A 16,777-nucleotide genomic window follows, 5' to 3' on the forward strand; every position below is an offset into this window, starting at 1 on the left:
GTAATGACAGTCTATATCGATGATAATGTTGTCCGCATGAATGATGGACCTCGTGTATCGGTGTCGTAAGCTGTGATACTGTACACGCCCATCCCTTCTGCGTAGTTTTAGACTGGAAAAGCAGCCTGCAGCGCTTGAACTACTGTCGTCAATAAATATAGTTAGCGCCATCTAGCGATTCTTCGTGCGTACACTTATCCAAGCGATCGAATGAATGAGTTCAATACAACTTAACGAGCTCAAGCTCATTCATTTGTTGCTGCTAGTGCCCCAAAGCATGGGCGTGTGTTGCAAAGGGAGTTTTCGAAGAACGCTGCATATCAGCCAAGAACTACAACAACAACAAAAATGAATACATATCAGCGAAATTATGCACAAATGCTAAGAGAGATGCGAGTAATGGTTTGACAGTCAGTATTAATCATCCTATACAAGGTGTCTTAATGGGCTTTTAAAAATCAGTCATACTCATTGTGATTACGCCTAGACTCCATACGTGTGTGTTGTTTCAGGAAGATACACTGATTAAAGTTTTTATGTGTACACAATATTGGCCAAGATCACAAGGTTCCTTCAATTTGTATATGTATGACAATATTATCATCATCTTCATTGGAACGTTTTTTCACTTCCAATTATTCTGCTAACGGACTATCGCTCCAACATTCTAAGAACATTAGGTCCAACTTTTCACCTTTGCCAGTGGCACATTGGGAGCACCTTTAGGGGTGCAACTTTCAGACCTTTTAAAGATACTTCCCGTGTTATATGTACTGGTAAAGGTGCAAAATTGAACCTATTTTTCTTAGAGTGAAGGGGGATGTTTACTGAAAATATTAATCCTTTCATATTTGATTCTAAGCATGTTAAATAAAATATCACCACTTCAATTTTATACCAGTCTTCCAATAAATTTCATTCTGGAACGGCTATAGTACAGCAACGATTGAATCGCCCCCCTCCACGTCATACGTGTTGAACAATGAGAGAGAAAGAGCGAGGTAGGATGAAGAGACAGAGGGACCGAAAACGAAAAAGAGAGAAATAAATTAACAAAGAAAGAAAGCAGTTGTTTCATGTCAAGCGATCACGACAACTCCAGTTAAACAGATTAAGTTGGCCTATAAGGACTGGAGACATGCAATGACATTGAGCATATGCATTGCATTTGCATGTGAACGAAATAAAAGATACAACGTTATCACGCAAATATCAACACGCATTTCATTTCACATCATATCATATACGATATATAACATTATGTCAAAATCTGTCATGCAGATGTATCGGAAATCCGCAAATTCTAAAGCTATTTTCTTTCTATTACATTCGAAAATTCACTAGTTTAGACTCGATCTGTGTATAGATACTGCAAAGGACCTAAAGCCCAGTTGAATGGACTATATAATGGAAATCATCGTGAAACTTAATACGCAGATGATTTCCACAAACGGTTAGCGTGAAATTTCGCTGAAAAACACTTCATATGAAATCATTCAACAATGTGCTGTAAGACATGACTGCAATACACACAAACCCATAATATTTCTTTCAAGTCGCTTTTAAATCTAAAAGCCAAATGACAATCAGTTTGCAAAAGAGGATCCGGAGTCCCTACAAAATGTGAAACTTTCGTATTGCTTAAAACAACGGGCCTGTGCACATCGTATATGTCATTATCGTTGAGTTCACATTGAGTCGGATCAAGGGGGCATCCTTGGTCCAGGTATAATTTAAAGCTATTAGTATAATTCAAAGCTATATAGCTTTGAATAAGCCAGTTCGGAGTTAGCTCATGGGCACATTGGTACGAATGACCTTTCTTTTTTTTTCTCAGTTGGTTAGGGGCACTTCACTCGTTTTCAGAGCGACATAATGCATAAGCTTTACGTAACAATTTATGGGATTCATCAATCCCGTTCAAACAAAGAATAAACTTGCGTAGACCAGATGAGCAGAATGATCTGTCAATTCACACTTGAGAAAGCATCCATTTCATTATTTTGCATTGGATGTATTGACAATCTCTTTCTATTGATCTTGCCAAATACCACTTTTGCTGTCAGGTGGATGTGCTGGCAAGCGGCATTACATAAATAATCATTACATGACAGATGCTTATCCCAGTAAATTTAAAAACCAACATGCCTGTTGGTCCGAATGACTTTGTTTCTGCTCATGCGCAAAGTGGAACTCCGAACTGGCTTATTCGAGAACCATTGGTATCACGATTACAGTAACTTTAGACCATACATCACAGAGCTGCAGATAGATAGAGAACATAATTTAGAGCTAGAATTCCACCCCTTGTTTTCGTGATATCAAAAGTAAAGACACGTCATGGATTATCTATGTATTACTGAATTAAGAACATCACGACTTTCTTATTTCATCTATAAGATTGTTAATCTATTATCATGATTATAGATATGCATGTTACCATAGTAATCGACGACCCAGGGGAGAACCAGTGCACACAGACTAAATGCCTTTTAATGCAAAGAACCTTGCGTATTCCTCCTTCTTTATTTTGAATGCCACTATAAAAAACATCAGATTCAGAGTCTACACATTTAAGTCTTCTTAAAAAAAAAAGGATGGGTTTCCTTCTTGAGGTTGCTTCCCTTTTATTCCTGATTGTCGCTATACGATACTGTTATTATCATGACCATACTATATATCATTATCATTATCATTATCATTATTACCATTGTTATCATTATCATCATCATCATTGCGATCATCGTAGTTTACATTCCTTATATCTTGCTTCCCCCCCCCCCCCCCTGCATCAAATTATTTCATGCATTCTTCCCTTCCATATCACGCTATTGGAGAGTTCCCTGTGAAATGAAAACAGACATTCATCCCTTTATGTGTATTGGCAAGATGTGTTATAAGCGTTATAGTGCTTGGCTTACGTATATATTAATGTGTATATAGTTAGACAAAATAATTATCGTCATTCACATTACTTTATATTGCAGCATTGAAGAAAGAATTGAATAAGTAGGTCCTAAGTATGATTAGGCCTGGGTACTTAATTCATATTCATATCCATGCAAGTCTTCTTTGAGGGTCCAGTGTGATATCAGAGTGACATCAATACTATTCCATCCACACACTTACATGATATTGTAAATAATTAGAATGCAGTTTGCTGCATCAATTTTTATGCCTCCGCCACGAAGTGGTGCCGGAGGCATTATGTTTTCGGATTGTCCGTCCGTCCGTCCGTCCGTCCGTAATGAATTTTGTGGACAGGGTAACTATCAAAACCTTTTGAGGTATCCTCATGAAACTTGGCATGTATGTGTATTATGGGGTGAAGTTGTGCCTATCAGCTTTTGGGTGCACATGCTCGAGGTCAAAGGTCAAAAGGTCAAGGTCAAATACATAAAATTTCACTATTTCCATCATATCTATGCAATGCCTGAAGATATTTTTTTTTAAACTTAGTGTATACATGTATTACCCAATTAAGATTCTCTGGTGAAAGTTTGGGTCATGAGCTAGGTCAAAGGTCAAGGGTCAAAAGGTCAAGTAAAATATTAAAACTACACCTTTTTTCTCTGTACCTTAATTGGAAATTGTTCAAGGTATCTTCATGGAACATATATATATATATTAAATATATATAATATGCATGTACTGACTGACAGTGATTATCTAGAGAATTTAGGGTTCATAGGGTCAAAGGTCAGGGGTCAAAGGTCAAGGGCAACACTTCAAAATTTTACTATTTCCCTCATGTTTATTCAATGCCAGCAGGATTATTATTTTTTTTTTTTACACTTGGTGTATGCATGTATAACCTAACAGAGATTCTCTGGAAAATGCAAGGAGAGAAAAAAAGGACAGGAAGTAAGAAGAAGTAGGCCTATACGCGGCCTACGTGGGGAGATTGAAGAGAGGACATTTGGAGGAATTCAATGAAGAAAGAGAATAGAGAAAAAAAGCAAAACAAACAAACAAACAAACAAACAAACAAACAAACATGAGGCACAGAGAGAGAGAGGGAGAGAGAGAAAGAGAGAGCAATATTGGGCAAACATGTCCCGCATATTAAATTATAACAACATCCGGCCGTCCCCTTTTTCGATTCCCCTTTTTTGATGGTGACGTCATCTGGCTGGAAAGCTGTAAACGCCGAAACAACGCACCAGTGCCAATATTTGGCACCGACTCAATATTTCACAGATAATTATTTACAATGTATTATACTGTAAGTGGGGCGAGTTCAAAGACGTGTACGTTTTATCGACGTCACGTCTGGCCACTGGGTAGATTCGACATCACGTGATTTCATTCATCTCTGTACTCTATTCGATCATCCATTGATACGTAGAGTGGAGCTCTCTTCCACTTCCCTGGGTAGCTCCACATGATACTAGTATACTGATCGTCCACACACGATATTCTCCAATATGATTGTGCATTATTTTTATCTGGATGGGGTAAGGAAGGCCTGATGGAGTTGAGGGAACATCGGTGTATATAAAGAGGAAATCCATCAAAAAATAAATCATAAACTTCAAAAAAAAAAAGAGAAAAATGTTCCCTATTAAATGAACGATACAAAAAATGACAAAAATAGGATAAGTAAAGATATGACATTTCGTTATCAAAATTAGGTCATTTTTTTTTCTTCCGGAAAACTATTGACCAGTATCATGAATATTCAAACCAGTGGGGTTGACGGTGTCATGAATTCACAATTTCTTATTCATTTCGTACATATAGAAATGACCGTCTTGGTATGGAACATATGTTTGCTCACAAAAACACTATCATATAATCCACTCTAGTGATGCTACCCGGGGTGGGGATCCGAGCAGAGCATGCCTTTGGCATGATGCAACGTCATTGCTGCGTTGACGCAACGTTGATTTCAAGGAATCGGTTTATTCAAGCGGCTTCACACGTGCACGGGCTGACTGACTCGCAATGGTACTATGCGCCACCCACCCCCCCCCCCCCCCCCCCCCCCCCTTCCTCTCTTCGTTAGCCTGTGGCGCCTGTGTTCCGTCCCATTCGCTGAAACGGACCGTGAGTGCAGTGGTTTCATTCATTGTTTACGTAATTGCATAGTCCTGTAGCTTTAGATGACTATGTGCGGAGCTCCTACAACAAAAGCAGCGGGTGATCTTTAACGCTGAAGTAATAGTGATGAACTGTAGTCATCAAGGTTCCCCAAGGTCTCGCGAATCTTTGCTTTATACCATTAGCCGAGAGAAAGTGGTGACAAATGATGCTTAAAGTGAGTACACTCGTGTCATAAAACTTTATATAGGTGCAGATACAGGTGTAGGTTTCCCTGCATCACCATCTTCCATGTCCGGCGGCCAGACCCGGCGGCGTGTGCACCCTCGCCTAGTGTGACGATTTGGACGCGGGATAAATTTCGATCGATCGGGACCCGTGCAACAAAACCATCGGAACACATGTGTCCTTTCGTATAACGCGGTCGGAAGGTAGGTATCTTACTAGGTTCGTGGCTGTGATCTTTGTACAATGGTTGGTTGAAGCAATGACAGTATCATGAGTACTTTTATTTAACTAGTGAAAATGACATTTCACTTGTGAAAATTTTATTGTTTGCATCTAATTCGTCTCGTGACGAGGTGATAGTGAGGAGTAATTTGAACGTTTGTAATTTTTATCATGTGACACGGTGAAAAATTTCTTCTTTCTTTCTTTCTTTCTTTCTTTCTTTCTTCTTCTTCTTCTTCTTCTTTTTCTTCTTCTTCTTCTTCTTCTTCTCCTCCTTTTCCTCCTCCTCCTCCCTCCATTTGTCAGAGATTGATACCATGGGCCACATCTAGCACAGATATTGTGTTTCCATATGTTATGGTTAGATAGTTGATATATCATGAATTATTATCAGCGTGATCAGGGGGCAGAGTTGGAATAGATTGATGTTCAGTCAGTTAGTATGAAGTTCAAGATAAATTGGAGGAAGCATGTCAGAATATTGGATGATTGTCATCAACAGACTGAGGGAGGTTTTAGGGTCATATTGTAAAAGTGTGGCATAAGTAAACTAAAATGGCAAACTTTATTAGTTTTGCTTTAGTCTGCATACAACTGGTGGAAATTTATGGTGGCAATATAATTCTTTTATATTGCCTTTTAAAGGAGGCTAAAAATGGATTAATCATCGCTGTGCAAGCTTGTTGAATAATGAGCACAGGTGTACCATTGATTTACAAGTTACATGTACCTCTTTCCAAATGAGATGGCGACACCACTAGCTGTATGAATTCTCCAGTCAAACTCTTTTCTGACTTTCCAATTTCGTTTTGGAAGCTGTGCATAGAATCATCCATATACTGACACCTGGTGCTGCACATTGACTTGCAAATTGTACTATTACATGTCACATACAGTTTGATGAACTCGGCTGGACTGACTGTGTGCCAAACAGTGTGTATGTGAGGCCTGTCAGGAAATGGATTATGCAACTGGTTATCAGAAGCGGCAGCAGTTTTTTATTGTCAGTGCTATGTGGGGTCAGTTCTCCCTAGATATATTTCTCTCATTTTAATACAAAACTGCCCCAAAGTCATGTGATCCAGCTTTCATTACTGCAGACTTGTTTGTTACAGTTCTAGGAGCTACACCATACATTTGTACCAACTTTTTAAGAAAAAAACATAAGAATGATTTCTTTCATGAACATATGAAATCAGGATATATGCCAGTAAACTGCAGATTTCAAAACAGTAAGTTTTTTTTATAGCTGTCAAGTGTGATCTGATTTTTGACTGAATAACTTTTATGTTGTCAAATGTTGCAAACTACACAATACTTACAGTAGCTTCTGAGTATGACATTCAAAAGTGCAATGTACACTGTAACCCATTGAGGACGGTTTGCTTTTGTTGCCTACAACACACATTTCCCATTTGCCTGAGTATACTCGGGACTCATCCTCAACGGGTTAAACTTGTAGGACCTAGATCTGTTTTTGTCCCCTATTCCACTCACATTTTCCACGAGTTCCTTGCAAAACCTTACAGGTGATATACAAATGATGCACAGGATATACATCATTTGTTTTATAAAATGGGTCGAAAACTAACAGCATTTTTCACGTACCTTTGTGGGTCAATACCAGTCAGCTACATGTAGCACTCGTCGATGTTCGTCCCAAACATTTACGCACGTCGCACTCGGAAATCCCGCACATATAAGTACTGTACATATAAGAGTGATATACGTACGCCACACATGTTATGCACACAAGAAAGGCCGGCCGGCAGCTCGAACTAGAAGTTGTTTACAGGATTGACAGCGCGTATAGTAGCGCGCGACGCACTTGTAACAACTGATTGAGTGCGCACTGCTAGTGTAAATATTGTGACGTCAGGCCGAGCATGTTAGTGAGAAATTGATGCACGCACACGTGACTCATTTCAGGGCTTCCAATTGGCTACATTCTTGAACCCATTTTATAAAATATGATTAACAGTAACAGTAGTAGTAGGGGCAAGCATGGTAGTATCGGACGCATGGTATTACCGGACACGCACATTTTTGCGTAGTAATGACATTCTGTACGCGCGAGACTTCGTAGAGTAGCCTCACAGAACTTTGTGTGGACCGAAATCGCAAAAAACACCACATAAAAATGTGAAAACACGAAAAAAATCACATTTTACCTCAAAGTTATAGTTGAGTGACCCGCACCTCGTATATAGTTAATATTCATGCATGTTTGAATCACATTTCACGACTGAAATTCTATGAAATCCCACTCACATACTGGAAAAATGCTGAAGATTCCAATAGAACCAAAATTTCACTGATCGATATCGGAAATTTGTAGCTATCGTCCTCAAACGCTAACGATGCGGAATAGTTGTGCGCTAAGGGGCCCGCAACTTATCACCCCGCGCGTGCAGCTCCCATAGACAAAGCACGTAAACTGAAGTAGAGTCTATAACCAGTTGTCGATTTTCTCACAAGGTTTTATTGCGTGAACTGTTCGAAATGTTCGAGACAGACATTTTACCGTAAAATACGAAATTTGAGCCTCATTTGCCGATTTTTTTCTTTGTCATCCGCTCAGTGAGAATGTGTACGGTGATTTTTGGGATGAATTGTGATTCTCGTGCAAGGACTAGGTGCGAAAGACCTCGATTACTCGATTACGAAAATCGCGTCCTGTAATACAATGCGATTTAGCACCGCGCAAAAAACAACTATTTTAAGAGGGAGAACGTTTGAAGCATATTTTCTAAAAACTGGAACGAAGAATTGACATGAGTTGGCTGAATTCGTAATTTCCAGGAGTCTGTGAATAAGTGGTGTTATTTTTAGCCAAAATTTCATCCTCTGAGTACAGAATTTAAAGCCACGAAAAAAAGCGTCCGGTAATAGGATGTACCACCCTACAATGTATTTGAAGTATGGGGCACTCTGTAAATTGCATTACAGCTTAATACAGTTTGCTTCAGACCCCTTACCATGCTGAAAATGTATCTTACCTTCACTTGCGTTGTAAAGGTGCATGAAGAGAAGAAAAGATTATCCATCTTAAATTATTGTTTTGTTGTTGTTTTTGTATTTGAGGCGCGTCATTCAGATATGAATATTTGCGCCTTCATCTACATGATATCATTATTTTACATAACTAGAAAAGCACTCCGAGAGTGCAGACCTCCGCCAAGCAGTTACTTTCCACTGATGATCTTGCTCTTCCATGGAGATATATTTTCACCTACTGAAAATTCACCCGATTTCCCAATGTAGAAGCCTTTGTTACGTCATAAGCCCTCAGATGCGCGGCGCGCCTCTCTCCAGCAGAAACTGGAGCACGCACTTTAGTGCGCGCATGCAAACCTCAAAATACGCACAGCCAGATCTCCCAAGTTCATTGACCCTACCTGTCAAAATATCAAAATTGTTCATAAATTCCCCAAAAATTATCAGATCACTACCAAAAGTTAATCGTTTGTTACTTGTGTCATTCTCAACCTTTTCTGCAAGTTTCATTACAATCCGTTAACTACTTTTTAAGTTATTTTGCACACGGACAAACGAACGAACCAACTAACAAACAAACCAACGGTAACGAAAACATAACCTCCCCCCTGGGCGGAGGTAATTAATTTCTCAAAAAATTAAACTTGTCATAATTATTTTTATGCGTGCTATGTGTCTGCTGTCATACGGTTGGGGCAAATAAGTTCTGGTGCATGCTGATGGCAAACTCTGATCAGCCCTGCTCTTTACATGCTGGCTTGTTTGTACGTAGTCTTTGTCAAAGGCTCTCACTGTATTAATTGGAAGAGAAGGGGACAGAAGATCATGACAGGGGAGAGAGAGTCAAGGTGCAGGAGACCCCAGTGAACTGGCCTGTGCTATGGAATTGGTTCACCCTTGGGCTATCAGAGCAAAGTGTGTGAAATGCATGATTTTTACTTTGTTTTCAATAAGATGCTGCTTCTAGTTTGTGATTTTCCCCCTTCTAATTGGCAGCAAATATTCAGTAAACAATGTAACCTCACAGTTAGACTAGTCCCAAGTACACTTGAGCAGGTTTAAAACATCATATATGATCTGTAGATACAATGGGAGGTAGATGTGTGTTATACTCAGTCAATCAGCCCATCCTCAACCTGCAAGCATGGACAAAGTGACCAAAAGAATCATTCAGTGCTGCTCCACTGGATGGTGCTCTCTCCCAGCTCCTACACTGTACGAGTAGATATATTTCGTTCACATGAGGTCCTTTACGAAAGGCTACATGGGGTTTTCTGGTTGAATGATCTTGGTTTAAAAAGAAAAAAAAAAGAACAAAATCTGGCTTGTGCAATGAACCATGATTCTTGACAAAACTCAGCTTTTCTGCTTGGTTCAACTTCAACATCAATCACCCCATTCCCCCGACCCCGTTCTGAAGCTTTTTTAATGACGATACGCCTGTGATATTAGACCATGATGTTAGACCACAATGTTAGACCACAAATTCCGTGGGCATGTCAAAACTTCAACAAGCATTATATGTGCATATTCTGATTCATTTGTCATAAGATTGATGATTGACAATTGGAAGACGCTTGCAAGTATGGCATTTCTCTTCATCAGCGACCAGCTCAGATTAATGGTATGCGGCATTTCATCTATTCAACAGCAATCCGCATCCTTGCTCTCACTTTGATACTTTTTAGATGAGAATTGTAAGTCAAATCTTGGCAGGCTCACAGTGTGCGAGCCTTGGATCTATTGTGGTCGAAGGACAAGGAGAGAAAGGGAGAAGATTATTGAGTGTGAGATCAGTGGGGCCATTCATTTCTCTGCCTGAGTCTTTTACAGTGTCTCTTTGTCAAAGTTTCCACTTTTCAGCATACAATTGAGTAATCCCATTTTACATCTATAGGCGTAACTCGTTGAAACGCAATGTAGCTGATCAGGTATGATTTTAATGTGTCCTGTTTCATCACATGCCAGTCAGACTCTACATCTGGCAGTGTGCAAAAAAAAAAAAAAATGAGGCTGCCCCCATGCTTTAACATATTGCTGGCATTCACACTTTGTTATTTTATTTACTTTATTTTTTTTTTTCAAAGTAAAACTGCCGAGAGCTGTTTGTTGGTTCATTTCCAAAATCTGGGTATTATGTATACTCCTGTGAGTTTTGAGAATTGGCGGCACCACTCTAACACTCAAAATACCGTACTAGCTTTCAGGGATGTAACATACGGAACCTGTACTTTTGGGTCAGTGTCATGGTCTCCTGCCAATTAGCCTTGCTTTCACACGTACCGAGAGTGCTTAATTTGCAATGCTGACTTACAAACATGATTGCAGTTACGATTACAATCATCGTTTGTTCACATGACTGACAAGGCTTCGCGGATTCTTCGGTTTTGAATTTTAGAGTGAGGAGGGGAGGTTTGGCTTCTTTTCAAGATCCCATCAATCTCTCTTGAGCCTTACGTAGCGTGCACTTTGACTACAGTGCGAGGATTTACAGAGCGCAGTCTTTCTGCGGAAGGTTGTGGAAAGGTTACCGGAAGCTCGGATGGGGGGGGGGGGGGGGCGGGGGGAGGCCCAAACACGATTGGTGGTCCATTGCATTCACACGGTCGTGTTGCTGCTTAATTCTGGTATAAAACTTGATTGGAAAACACCTCCGGACTGTCATATGAAATGTGATTGGAATTATGTCCTCACCTTCCGCGATTGCAGTTTGCATTCATACAGCAAGAATGCTACATTTTGTAAAGGAATAATTTAAAAAATGATTCTAGTTTATAAATGCGTCATTGCAATCATGTTTCAAATTTCGTACTCAATACGTGTGAAAGCTACAATGTAGGTATAAAGAAAACAGGTGGTGAAGAGATTTGAGATTTACAGCACTCAGGAAACGTTACCTCTAGAGGGCAAATCACATTGTACAGTCATGGCTTCATACAGATATCTAGACAGAGATCCATACACTGAAATTTGAACTACACGGGTATATGAAATGTGCAAAGTACTGCACAATGCACTACATGGCAATTCTGCAAATTGAGAAATATGTGGACTCCACAGTCAGCCGTACTTGGTTTCTGTTTTCTCGGAAGAGATCGTCTTCCTCAGAGTGTCTGTTTTGCATGTGATTTTAATACAATTTCTTGTGAAAATAAAAGGGAAATGATGAAATCAGAGTCTGTCCTTTCTGTATGAGGGTTTGTTAGCTCGATGAAAGTGTGATTTAGACTGTCAACATCATCATATTTTACCATTTAATTTCTTAAGGCTTCCATACCTTGTAAGCTTTCCAGTGATTAAAATTTGTTCTACTCATACTACTGAAAGAGAAAGAAAGCTGGCCATCAGTGCACCATTTTGAGAAAATCTGCTTTGATGTACAATTATGGTCAGGCGAGTAGGAACTAGTGTACTTAACACATTTAATGCCCCACATTCACTTGCCCTGAAACCGAGACTGAAAAGAATCCGATTTCAAAACATTTCTAGATTTAGACATTTGCTCAGGAGGTTGAGTACATGTAAATGTGTAGAAGTATTGAATGCTAGAATTTTGAGCAGATCATATCATTACATTCTTGTTTGTTGTAATACATACAATAGTTTACAACATGAAAATGATATATAATGCTGATCAAATACACAGCAAGTTTGGTATTGGTATGAAATTTGTCTTGACATTTCTCTCAAATGAGCCTCCCAATTATGGCCAGTGGTAGTCCAGAGGGAATTCCAATCAAGTTCTGCTTAAATCAGATTGCACAGTTGCAGTTTTGAAATACGTAATATGTAGCTAGAGCCTGCCTGTACCAACCACTGCCAACTACTTGTACAAGTACACTATGTACAATAATTGTATCTCCTCATGTCAAACTGCGCAGTGGAGCTGCGCAGTGACAAGGCCTGCCAGTCGACTCACGACTGAGTTGATAAAACGAAACAACTCAAGAAATATGATTCGAAAGGCATTTGCAACTTTAATAGGCATTTTGATAGTGACGAGTATTGAAATGTGTTTCAAGCGTGGGAAAGTTGATGAATGTAGCCATAATGGTTGAACATCTCAAACAATATTGATTCTACATACACTTGTATCTAGGCTGTACTGATGTGGACCTTAACTTGACCGTGGATGAACATTTTAACTTCCACTTGGTGCTTGCATGTTCACCTGTGTTATTGTCATTTAGATTTATGTGTCCTATTAGCGTGCCATCATGTTTTTGTCACAATAATATGAATTATGAATGTCTAAATTAGCTGTTCAAGGAGACCAAGTTTACTGCAAGCAACACTAGCTTTATTTGTATTATTTGTGACCGTGCACCTCAAAACGAACATAAAGTCGCACACACTGATTTTGCGTGAGGACTGAAAACAAGTGAAATGGGTCAACCTAGCCGAACTTGACTTTTTCATATTTTCTGAAAGAGCGTGTCTTCTTTTACATTATGCTAAAATTTGGTATCATAAAACGGGCAGGAAAGTGTGTTTTTTAGCAGTTTATCTCGAACATTTTATATAGAATAGTGTGATTAGCTGTGTGTTCAGAATCCTTTTTTCATTTCTGAAAAAACCTTGTCCGCACTCTTCACTTTCAACTCTAATAACTTTTGAAAGGATAGTGCTACTGCTTTGAAAGTTGGCATTAATTATGGACAGAATGTGTTAATGAGGCATGCTTAATTTCAGTTTAATCTGATAATCCCTTCATTGTTGTTACTCTGGTGGTTTACTTCCTGTTTTTTGTCCCATTCATCGCACAGCCAGCACGGTTTGGTAAAGATTAAGCGCTTGATAGACACTGTACTTCAGAGCCTCTTTTCTCAGTTCACACTTTTCCTGAGTTTTGTGCTTTCTTTCCAATATTTAGATAGGTTAGGCGAGTCCATTTGATTTGAGTTGTACATCATTTTAAAGCTTAAAGTCTGCTCTTTCAGAATATGGTCATAACTAAAAATGCATGTCTGGCGACTTTTTGTTTGTTTTGAGGTGCAGTGTCACATTTGTTAAAGTGATGTTCAGAAATAATGGATACAAGTAAGCTATTTCGCAAACAATTGTGTGAAATCTGTGCTCCTCCGTCATATTGCTTGAAGCCATGATGAATCCACACACGGTCGTTGAAAGCTACTTGGGAGGATCTTAAAGACAAAAATTTTTGAAATTATGAGTGACAACCCATAAGTCCATTGAACCTGTATGGTTCGCACAATGAAAGTCTTTTGCAACCGCAATGCCAATTTAACAATAAACCACTTCCTCTTTTGAGGTACATGTGCAAGGTGATTTGTGGTGACTCAAAAAGGAATTTACATTTAGATAAAATCCAAACAATGCCATAGTGCTGTTCAAAGATTTTTTTTTATATTTCTCCCTGCTTTTGGTGCTCAGTGTCTTTTAATCATTTAGTGTTCAAACTGTCAAATTTCTTGGTAAAATCTGCAACCCTTAGAGGCTGATGACAGTCTGAGGCATGCCATAGTTCTGAGATCTATAACAAATGCATCTTTTTATTAGGTTTTTCCTGAGCAGATTCTGTCTGTCCTGCTAATATTCCTCTCTCTGCTATTAAAGTTATTCTATTAAGCAATCACATTGTTTTTTTTAATTAAATGATTCCACACTTATACTACTTCTGGCCTTTATGTTTATTTCTAAGCATCAAGTATCTGTAGGTTAGTTTGTCTCACTCTTCACAGTCAACCTGTTTCTTTTTCTTCTTTTTATGCCTCCGCCACGAAGTGGTGCCGGAGGCATTATGTTTTCGGGTTGTCCGTCCGTCCATCCTTCCGTCCGTCCGTCCGTCCGTCCGTCCGTCCTTCCGTCCGTCCGTAATGAATTTTGTGGACAGAGTAACTATCAAAACCTTTTGAGGTATCCTAATGAAACTTGGCATGTATGTGTATTAGGGGGTGAAGTTGTGCCTATCAACTTTTGGGTGCACATGCTCAAGGTCAAAGGTCAAAAGGTCAAGGTCAAATGCGTAAAATTTCACTATTTCCTCCATATCTATGCAATACCTGAAGATATTTTCTTGAAACTTAGTGTATACATGTATTACCCAATTAAGATTCTCTGGTGAAAGTTTGGGGTCATGAGGTCAAAAGGTCAAAGGTCAAAAGGTCAAGGAAAATGTTAAAATTTCACTTTTTTCTCTGTATCTTGGAAATTGTTCAAGGTATCTTTATGGAACAAAGTATGTATGCATGTACTGACTGGCAGTGGTTATCTAGGGAATTTGGGGTTCATGTGGTCAAAGGTCAGGGGTCAAAGGTCAAGGGCAATACTTCAAAATTTTACTATTTTCCTTATATTTATGCAATGTCAGCAGGATTATTTTTTTAAAACTTGATGTATGCATGTATAACCCACTAGAGATTCTCTGGGATTTTTTTTTTTTTTTTTGCCAAGAAGGTCAAAGGTCAAAAGGTCAAAGATCAAGTGAAAGTGCTGAACTTCTTTCTCCATATCTCGGAAGTGGCTAAAGTTATCTTTAAACTTAGTACATATTTATGTATGTTCTGCCTGACATTGATTCTCTTATGAATCAAAGGCCAGATGAAAATGATAACAATTTACTGTTCAAGACAGAAATTGCACTTTTTCTTTATACCTTGACAATTACTCAAGTGCGTAAACTTATGAAAGGGTCAAAGTCGAAGTTAAAGTTCTTAAATCCCCAAATACATGCTCTCCTATTCATCCAATTAAACATAGGTCAAGGAAGGTGAACATTTGATACATTTGTGACAAACATGTCATTTTAATATTTTGCCAATTTTGTGAAAATGTAATCACACATTGTCCACATGTACTATAGACCTATTAGGAGAATCATGCATTATGGCGGAGGCACACCAGTCACCATAGCGACATTTCTAGTTTCTTTTTTTTTTTGGTGTCAGATGACATCAAGTAATTCATTTACAATTTCAGCCTTAGTCAGTGACTTTGATTTTTGTTATTCCATGTTTATTCAATATCAAAAAGTAATGCCATATACATGTATTGGTATAAATTTGTAGTTGTAATGGGCTGTCTTTGACAAGATTTGCAAGAACCTGTCAAAAACTTTGTTGCTTTATGGAAAATACATTGTAAATATCTCTAGTCAAATATATTGTTCTCAGTCTATATAATCAGTGGACTATGGAAATTAGGAAAACCCTATTGTGCCTCTCTCCATTTATAGCATGATATTATTTCTTTCATTGTTTTTACAGGAGCTACTGTTTGGTTTTCATTTACTGGTTTTGATGTGAATGAGAAAGCAACCTTGTTTTAATGTGGAAGATCTGCAGCTATAACCTTTGAGAGAACGTATCGGAAGGAAAGGAATTATTGGAGGGATGGCGGACCACGCTCAGCAAACGTCGCCGACCTCCAACACAGTGGAGCCCCAGCAGCGAAGGGCCCAGCCAAACCATCTGGCGACAGCCAACCCCATCTCCAAACTCTTCTTCAGGTATGACAGACCACTGCTGTTTAAAGGGGTGGTACAGTATTGGTGGAGATGAGAATTGGGCTTTGAACTTTTTGCGAGATACATGTACCAAGAAAACACTTATGATATAGTACAGAGCATACCATTTAAAGAGGCATTCAAAGTTTATTTGATGAAAATCAGGTTTGGAATGACTGAATCATCCAAAAACAAAGTAAAACAAAGCGATCGTAATAAAGTGTGGGTCCCACACTTTATTAGAATCGCTCTTTTTTGGATATCTCAGCCATTTCAAAACCGATTTTCATTAAATGAAAGTTGAATTCCTCATAGAATTACATGCTCTTGCATATTTCATAAGAGGTTTCTCATTATCTCACCAAAAAAAAATGTTAGAAACCTGAAATTTGGTCTCAACCAAAACTGTTTGATCCCTTTAAGCACAGCTATCATTGCGTATCACCAGTGCAATATTCCACTGATGCACTGAAATAAGTATCATTCTCGTGTTTTATAAACTTGTTTCATCCATGCACAAAAGTTTATATAGTATTCTTACATACTTGCTGTTTTGTAACTCTTCTGCTTTAAAAGCTGAGGAAATGTACACTTCATATTCCTCATAATAGTAAGACTGTAATGTAATTATTCAGGCAAAACTGGAAATCGCTGGTTGAGAAAGATAAGGGTGTTGAGGCTTCACTAACCCTGTGGCATTGACGCCCTTATCTTTCTGAAGCAACAAAATGTATAGGAAGTCGGATTGCTGCTTAGAACTTTGGAATGGGTGATATGATGTCATAGAAAGAGCTCTACCGTATGTCCCCCCCCCCCCCCCCC

This window comes from Diadema antillarum, unplaced genomic scaffold, assembly GCF_040938485.1.
Source record: "Diadema antillarum isolate AM-2024a unplaced genomic scaffold, OU_Dant_1.0 scf00000033, whole genome shotgun sequence".
Lineage (NCBI taxonomy): Eukaryota > Metazoa > Echinodermata > Echinoidea > Diadematoida > Diadematidae > Diadema > Diadema antillarum.